Source organism: Tympanuchus pallidicinctus, unplaced genomic scaffold (assembly GCF_026119805.1).
Source record: "Tympanuchus pallidicinctus isolate F22 unplaced genomic scaffold, pur_lepc_1.0 scaffold32, whole genome shotgun sequence".
NCBI lineage: Eukaryota > Metazoa > Chordata > Aves > Galliformes > Phasianidae > Tympanuchus > Tympanuchus pallidicinctus.
Window position 1 is genome coordinate 102868 of NW_026294750.1, and position 9623 is coordinate 112490.

At 45.0% G+C, this 9623-nt stretch overlaps 1 pseudogene; it reads left to right on the forward strand.

The window, feature by feature from the left end:
- The first annotated feature begins 8428 nt into the window (after positions 1 to 8428).
- Positions 8429 to 9309, forward strand: LOC128087966 (olfactory receptor 734-like; annotated as a pseudogene).
- Positions 9310 to 9623: the final 314 nt, after the last annotated feature.

Genomic DNA, 9623 nt, shown 5'->3' on the forward strand with positions numbered 1-9623 from the left:
AATTCTGATTTAAGTTTCTTGACTGGCATTTCAGCCACCCTGCTAAGGATAGGTTAAACCTATGGATAGATTATAGGCTGGGGGAGGGGGGGGTGAGCCATCTAGGCCAACATCCCCTTATAGCCCACCATCACCCTGTGGCCCCACACAGTCACTTATGGAACCACATCTTCCATACACCTCCTATAGGCCCATCTCTCTCTGTATTCCCCATTGCCCCCCTCAGCCCCTCTATGTCCCCCCCACAAGCCCCTATAGCATAACAACTCTCTCTATAGACCCTCCCCAGCCCCTTACCATCCTATGGACCCTCCCACAGCCCGCCACAACCCCCTATAGTTCCATTAACCCTTTAAAGGCAGGGGAGAGCCTTCTAGCCCCAAGACCCTTATAGCCCACCCTATCACCCTATGGCCCCACACAGCCCATTATAGAACCATATCCCCCATACACCCTTTATAAAACCATATCCCCTATACTCTCCCTATAGCACCATATCCTCCATACACCCTCTATAGCACCATATCACCCTATAATGCTCCTATAGCCTATCCACTGCCCCTTATAATCCCGTATTCCACTAGAACTCTCCTTTAGCCTTCCCACTACCCCTTATAGACTCCCCATAGAACTGTGTAACTCCCCCAATAGCCCCCTACAGCCCCACATCAGACCTATACCCCCCAGAGCCTCCCAGTCTTCTATATCACCCCCCTTATCCCCTAATAATCTGTCTATAGTCCCCCACCTTTTCCTAGAGCCCCATATCTCCCTATAGCCCCAACAAAGCCTCCTATACTCCCTATAACCCTTTTATATCTCCCCATAGAACTGTATAGCTCCCCGAATAGCCTTTTACATTCCCATGTCCCCCCCAGCTCTCTATAGCCCCATAGCATCCTATATGCCCCTACAGCCCTAAAAACCCTCCCTAAAGCCCCCCCAGTGCCTTATAGCCCCATATCCCCCTGTATCTCCCTCATAGCCCCCTCTTTTCCCATATCCCTCTATACCACTTCTGTAGTCTCCACAGCTCTTTATAGCCCCAAATCTCCCCTGTAGCCACAATAAAGCACCCTATAGCCCCACATACCCCTATATCCACCTCTAAAGCCCCCTGGGGCCCTATAGCCCCATACCCTCCTATAACCAACGCAGCCCTATATCTCTCTACAGTACCCCCTAAAGCCCCCTATAGCCCCACGTCCCTCCCGATAGCCCCCCCAACCCCATATTCCCCTCACAGCTACCTACAATCCCACATCCCCTGATATCTCCCCACATCCCCCTATACCCCACATTAATTACCCTATACCCCCCATACCCCACATTACCCCACAGCTCCTAAGCTCCCACATACCCCGTATCTCCCCCACCGCCCCCCGTACCCACAGTCCACCTCAGCTCCAGGGAGCACCGGGAGCAGCGCTGGGGGACTCGGGGGGGCACGGCCCGGATGCGGGCAGCAGCGCTGCGGGCGGTGGGGGCGCCGAGTCCTTCAGCCGTCCCAAGTCCCCGCATCCCACGGCGCAGGGAAGGGCAGGGGGGCATGGGCCGCGCACGGTTCCTCTCCCCCTCCCCGCCCGGAGCCGTTCTCCCGCTTTCCTGAGCACCTCTCCCGTCGTGCCGCGGTTCCGTCTCGGTGCTGTCCGGACAGCTCCGGCTCGCAGAGGCTGCCTCTGAGAGGAAAGCTCGCAGGCTGCGAGCCGGATGCAACGACCGCTCCCGCGCTCTGCGTCTCAGTCAATCGGAGCAGGTGGCGCTGCCGCTGACCAATCAGAGACCGGAGGCGGGCCGGAACTGCCGCTGACCAATGAGAGGCCGGGGGCGGGGCGGAGCGGCTGTGGGGACGGGGCCTCGGAGTGCTCTGTATTGCTATAGGGGATGGGGTTGGGATCGGAATTGGGATCGGGGATGTGGGATTGCGATTGGGATGAGGGATTGAGATCGACAGGTGGGTGACGGGTTTGGGATGAGGGACTGGGAATGGGATTTGGAATTGGGACTGGGATGTGGGATATAGGATGTTAGATTGGGATGTAGAATGTGCGATTGGGATGTGGGCTGTGGGGTATGGATACAGGATGAGATATCAGGGATTGGGATATATATGAGATGGACTTTGGATATGGGATCACAGAATCACAGAATCATAGAGTCGTAGGAGTTGGAGGGGACCTCCAGAGATCGTCCTGTAGGTTCCCTACTCCATGTCGCACAAGTCGGTGTCCAGGCAGGTCTTGAATATCTCCAGAGAAGGAGGCTGCACCACCTCCCTGGGCAGCCTGTTCCAGTGCTCCGTCACCTCACCTAAGGAAGTTCTTGTGTGGAGCATCCTGTGCTACAGTTTCTGGCCATTACCCCTCGTCCTGTCTCCACACACTGCTGAAAACAGTCTTGCCTCACCTCTGCCCCACACCTCAGATATTTATAGACCTGGATCAGGTCCCCTCTCAGTCTTCTTTTCTCAAGGCTGAACAGACCCAGTTCACTCAGCCTTTCCTCATAGCAGAGATGCTCCAGGCCCCTCACCATCTTCGTGGCCCTCCGCTGGACTCTTTCCAAGAGATCCCTGTCTGTTTTGTTCTGGGGAGCCCAGAACTGGACGCAGTGCTCCAGATGAGGCCTCACCAGGGCAGAGCAGAGGGGGAGGATCACCTCCCTCGACCTGCTGGACACGCTCTTTTTAATGCACCCCGGGATGCCATTGGCCCTCTTGGCCACAAGGGCACATTGCTGGCTCATGGCCGACCTGTCGTCCACCAGGACACCCAGGTCCCTCTCCACAGAGCTCCCCTCCAGCAGCTCATCCTCCAGCCTGTACCAGTGCATGCAATTATTCCTCCCCAGATGTAAGACTCTACACTTGCTTTTGTTAAACCTCATCTTGTTAAAATGTGAAATATTTGGGAGAAAGCTGGTATTTCTGGGAGAAAACGCCATATATTTGGTTGAGAATGCCATAATTGGTATTGTAATATAGTATTTTTTTGAGAAAACCTGAACTATTTCTAAGAAAACTGGTATTTCTGGGAGAAAATGTCATGTATTTGGAGAAAAATGGTATTTCTGCAATAAAATACCGTATTTATGGGAGTAAGTGTCATTGAGGAGTGTAAAGTAGTATAATTGGGAGGAAATAAGAGGTATTTCTAAGAGAACTGGTGTTTCTGGGAAAAAAATCTCTTATTTTGGTGGGAAAAGGTCATATATGTGTGAGAAAGCTGATATATCTGGGAGAGAAATATCTGGTGTGCATCTACCTGTTTCAGGGAGATACACTCAGTTTTCTTCCCTTCCCTTCCCTTCCCTTCCCTTCCCTTCCCTTCCCTTCCCTTCCCTTCCCTTCCCTTCCCTTCCCTTCCCTTCCCTTCCCTTCCCTTCCCTCCCCTTCCCTTCCCTTCCCTTCCCTTCCCTCCCCTTCCCTCCCCTTCCCTCCCCTTTCCTCTCCTCCGTTCCCCTCCGTTCCCCTCCGTTCCCCTCCGTTCCCCTCCCCTTTTTCTTGGTAGATGAAGAAATAGAAGCTGGTAAAATCATGGCAAACATAGAATCATAGAACCATAGAACCATAGGTTTGGGTTGGAAGGGATCTTAAAAACCTTGTAGTTCTAATGCACTGCTGTGGGCAGGGACTCTTCCCAGCAGACCAGGTTGCTCACAGCCCATCCAGTCTGGCCCTGAATGCCTCTGGGGATGGGGCATCCACAGCTTCACTGGGCAGCCTGTTCCAGTGCATCACCACCCTCACACCCTCATCCTAAAATTGTGTTTAAATCTACCCTCTTCCAGTTTCAAGTCATTTCCTCTCATCGTGTCATTATGTGCTGTAACTTCTAAATGAAGGAGGTTTGCAGCATAAATGAATGGCATTCAGCAGATTCTGGAGTCAATCTTCTCTTCCTCCCTCCCTGTCTTCAGCAAAGATGCTGAAAAGAGCATCTTTGAGTAGCAGAGATTTGTACAAATTGGTCCTAAAAGTTCTGTGAGCTCACTACTTAACTTTTTCATAGCCACTCTCCTCATGCTTTGATGTTAGATGCTGCTATTATCTAGTGATCCATCTTCTGTTGTGTCTTCTAATAAACGCCCAAAGATTGCTGATAGTTTTGGGTTTTTTTTTTTATGTGTGTGTGTGTTTATGTGTGTGTGACAGCATTTAAAGCCACTGCCTTGTAACTTGGAGTTATTTTCCCTTCCTTTGGCCAATCACTGTAAACATCTCCTTCTCCCCCTTATATTGTTGAATTTGACATGATATGGTATGGAATATTTCCCTGGTTAGTTTGAGTCGTCTAACTGTGTGCCTCCCAGACCCCTGCACAGCCCACAGTTTATTCACTTTGAGTACAGCGACAAGCAGATGCTGTGCTTATCTCTTTAAATGAGGATGTTACAGGTATACACACACCTATTTTTGATATCAGCATACAGCAGCAGGGTAATCAAAACCTGAAAAATCTAACTGCTCTGGCATAGTTAGAACATTAGCATGATATCAGCATTATTTTGGTCGCCAATCACAGCTGCTATGAAGAAAAACAACTCTAACCCAGCCAGACTGAGTACAACTGTGTACATAATAAATTAAGTAAAGGATCTCAGTGATCTTTTTCCTCTGTTGATGATCATTTGGGAGAGAATGGCCTACAATGAAGAACTACCAACTAGACATGCAAATTATGGCTTGCACATATGCTGAAGGGGGTCTAAAAGTTATGTCTTCATGTTTTCATCACTGTCTTACTCACAGCATGTGAGGCAAGTACACTGTAATCTAATTCCTGTGTGATGTGCAGAGCTCCCTCAAAATTTTTACATTTACAGGCAAAGGTTGAAGTAAATAATCTCCTAACTACATGTCACAGCAAAACTTTCTCCTCAGGCACCACGGAGTTTACTATGTATTCTGGTTCTGCAGTGGGTGTATGTAACCGTGATTTTCACCCACGATGAAAAATAAAGAAATTGCAGTTCTTAAATCCCAGTGTTTGGTGAAAACTATTTAGTTACGTGAGAAGAAAGAAAATAAAAATATTGAGTCAGTGAAATGTATGTTCAGCCTGGGAATCTGTATTCCTTTCTACCTCGAGTTCTTTACAGCGTGTTAGGTATTTTCATTCAAAAACAATGAAGAAGTCACCCATAGCGTTTGCCAGCCTAACTGTAGCCATGTAGGTGTTGGATCATTAAGTCTGAGCCAGGCACTCAGATTGTGAAGAGAAGTACGAATCTCCCAGTCCTGATTCATCCAACTACTGATACGCCACCTGTGCAAATTAAAAGTTTTTTTTCTAGGAAAGAGAGGAAACAAAACAACAATACAACCAATAACAACACATTGAGTTTATCTCTTTTACACTTTCTTGAAGCATGTCAGTGGACTATGAGAGCTCCCATTTAAAAATTAAGCTTGTAAAATATAGGAAATTAATGATACAAAGAATTCTAGAAAACAGCTTTCCATCCTGTGCATTTCCAGATCAGAATGCACAGAATATGAAAGTCAGAGATTGGTGGTTCATTTGCACATCAGAAGCATAATTTATCAGTCATTTAAGCAAAATTAAACATGGAATCTTAAAGAAGTTGTAGGGGACCTCTACACAGCGCCTGGTACAGAGTAATTATCGAAGGTGACTTATTGAGATGTGCCCTCTGAAGAGAAGATGCAGCACGAAGGGTGGAGCGAGGTGGGAACATCGCAGTGAGATGCTGTGATAACACTGCAGAGATGGGAACTTAGTGCTGTGGAACGTTCATGGTACTCACACATGCTCTGCAGACAGTGCATTATTAGCAGCAATCCAAAAGAATCTACAATTCACTGCTTCATTAATTAGTGCTAGTCATTAACTTCGCTGTGAATGTTCTCATTGAATATGATCAAATTTCTTAAGGAGGGGCTGTCTGGTTCATTTGAGTGCAACTCAGTTGATGTGTTCTTTGTGGATCTGTGATCAGTCTATATATTCCCTGTACTTATGGTGCCAGATTAGACATCACTGGGAATCCAAACTCAGTTGCTCTCAGCCCCTCTGATATCTAAGCAGAAGCTGGAATGCAAGGGGGTTTATTTTCTAACAAACTTTTTACCTATTAATGAAACACCTGGCCCAGGAATAATATATGTTAAAATAAATAATTAAGAAATAGTAATAAATAACTGTAAACAGTCACACACATTACGACTTTAATTGGGACCCATGGGTATCTGAGTTAGCACAGCTGTTTGCCATAATTATATGACCTTCAGCTTTGGAACCAAAAAACACCTGCAGTCCCAGCTGTCTCTTAAAGAGACAAAGAATACATAGAGTCCAACAGAATCTCTGTCCTCTAGCACACAGTGCTCCTCTCCTGTCAGCAGGTGGCATGGACCGCAGCACAGACACCTGCTGCAGACTTGGTGTTAGTGCTGACGTGCAGACAGGGCAACAAATGGCCGCGTGGTGGGTCCAGAACGGGGGACCTTTGGTCTGCGCACAGCAGTATTAAACACGGGTGTGTGGAAGAGGAGGAAGACTTCAGAACACAATGATGGACCACCAGCAAAGGTCCTGAAATGGAGGTGTACATTTAAGCTGATGGCATGTTTTTGTAGGAGGTTAAAGCTAGGGTTGGTTTCAGAGATAAAGTTATGGTATGGAGTAAAGTGAGGAGTTTGAACAGCTGGGAGCTGTTGATACTTGGGGGGCACTGAGGAAGACAGTCAGTAAGCAGTGCAAGGACTGGGAGAGTTCAGGCTTCAGTTCTATTGTATTCACACATGAATGTTGATATCTATGAGCATGAGTGAACTCTGAATAACTAAAGAGGAAAAGTGCCTCAGGCCATGCTGTTCTCCTCCCTCCACCGGACGTGAAGATGTGGATGGCTCACCTTGCCTGAGGAGGAGGAATACTGCTTTGAACAGATGACAAGAAGGGTGATAATTAAGAAAAGAGACACATACTTATTTCTTCTTAAACAGAAGATAAGTGAGGGTTAGTATTATTGAGATTGGACAAGAAATGAGTGATCATTAAATTCTGGTTAGACTACCAACACATTAATGAGACTGATAATGAATTTTCTTTGGTCAAAGCATGTACTTTGCAATTCTGTGACTGTGTAATAATTCATTCTTCCTTTTGTTTAACAGTTCCCATTAAATACTGGAACGAAATTAGGTATTGGACAACATGAACTAATTTATACACACATTAATTACAATGAGCCCTTCAACTGTCCGTGTAAGAAAGGATGAGATATGGGGACCTGGTTTAGTGGGCATGGAGGTGATGGGCTGATGGTAGGATTAGATGATGTAAGTGGTCTTTCCCAACCTTAACGATTCTATGATTAAATAAAAAAATAGTAAGATTTTTTTCTTATTTCAAAGCATAATATAAAATTTATAGTTTCCAGTGTCAAAACCAGTTTCATTTCTCACTGGTCTCAGTAAGGGAAGTAAACTGAACCTGTTTTAAATCAGTGGCATTTATATGTTAAACTATCTACTCCTATCACATTTTCAGTATGTTTCCTTCTCTAGCTCAACACTGCCAGCCATGCTACTAATGCAGTAAGACGTAAGATGTAAAGAAAGATGTAAAAGAAGGGATGCAAAAATCAATGTAACTTTCTCGTGACTCAAAAGCAGAAAAAGAATTGAGATGAATGAGTGGATAAATAGACTTCTAAAACAACTTTGACTTTTTTATGGTCAAATGAATCACTGTTTCATTCAAAATGTATGAAAATGAAATTATTTTATACATTCCATGGAGAATACTGATTTATTTTCTATATTTGTCTTATTGCCAACTCTTGGCATATTAGTTTCATAGAGATATTTGGATAACTGACTTTTCTCCATATTTCCAATATTCTGATGACTTCATTGGAAAATTGACATTGTTATGGGATCTCTTTGAGGAAAAGTGGAAGTCTGCATATGATCTGAGCACCCTTAGGTCCCTTGAAAGACAGCTGGGAATGTGATTCTAGGTTTGAGCAATTTTAGACTGCAATTCATCTGTCTTTGACTGTCTGCATTAGAATGAAATGTACAGTACCTTGGAAAGGTCTGCTTTGCTCATTTGGAGAGGTTGTATCCATCGCTAGTTCAGATCAAGATAGCTACAGTGTAAACCACAAAGATCAGCCTACTATAGGAGACTGGATTGATGATTTAATCCGGGTATCAGTTCCTACTGTGTGGAGAAAACATGAAACATCTGATGATGTTTACTTTCAGTTCACAATTCCAATGCGATGCCCAAGATAGTGGGAATTTAGATGACTAGCTTTCAAGTACTTTAGAATAACGAGTTCCGTAAAACTAGCCAATGGTCAGAGTATGCATTTTCAATAGTCTCAGTATACCCCAAGGTGCTTAAATATTGCAATATATTTGTACTGGTGTATTCATTACTGCCTGTTTGTCATGGTTTGGCAAAGTCAAAATGGGTGTCAATTATACTGTAGTTAGTTTGTTCTGTTAGGATTGTCCCAGACTCACAAAGTCCAATCAGTTCTCTTCTTCTTCCTGCTGTTCTACATGATAATTCTCCCAAGCAACATCCTTATCATTCTCACAATTCAGGGCAATTCCCAACTGGGATCACCCATGTATTTTTTCCTGGCCAATTTGGCGTTCTTGGACATCTGCTACTGTTCTGTGACCCCACCCAAAATGCTGGCTGACTTTTTCTCAAATCCCAAGACCATCTCCTACAATGCCTGCATGACCCAGCTTTTGTTTCTTGACTTCCTGGGAGCAGCAGAAGCTTTTCTGCTCTTGGCCATGGCCCATGACCGTTACATTGCTGTCTGCAAACCACTACACCAGGTTTTGAACAGGACTGCATGCTGTGCCCTGGTTGGAGCTTCATGGGGCAGTGGCTTTGTTCATGGCATCATTCTGTTTGCTCTCACCATCAAGCTCCCCTTTTGTGGTCCCAACGTCCTGGACATCTTTGTGATGTGCGTCAGCTGGCTAACTTGGCCTGTGCTAACACTTACACAGTAGAACTGCTGGCATTCCTCAACAATGGAGTTATCATTGTCATGTGCTTTGCACTTCTCCTCATCTTCTACACAATCCTCTTGCTGAAGCTCCGGACACAGTCCACCAAGGCAAAGAACAGAATAACCTCCAGCTGTGTTTCCCACATCATTGTGGTTTTTGTCATGTGTGGCCCAGTTATCTACATCTATGTCTTACCCTTTCAGACCGTCCCAATGGTTGTTGCTGATATTGCTGATCAACAAGGAGATCAGAAGTTTGATGTGGAAGTTGGTCTGCAAACACATACTTTGGTGTAGACTTTAAAAAAAAAAAAATTTAAAAATAATTGTTTCTTGATTTCTTAATGCAGTTTCGCATTTTTCTTAGGAAAAAATTTGGACTGTGCACTATGTAACAGCATAATGTACCTAATCAGTAACCTTCAAGAAGTCCTCTTCTGTCAGTCATGTAGTTTAGCTGCATGGTTTAAGATCAATGCTTAGCATTAGAGGTTCGATATTTTATGCATAATTACTTGCCAATATTTTGGGATAATTGTAGTATGTAAATTTTCATTTAAATTGATGATTGTTTATGGACCTCTGCAGATCATTTTTCCTTAACCTAACAA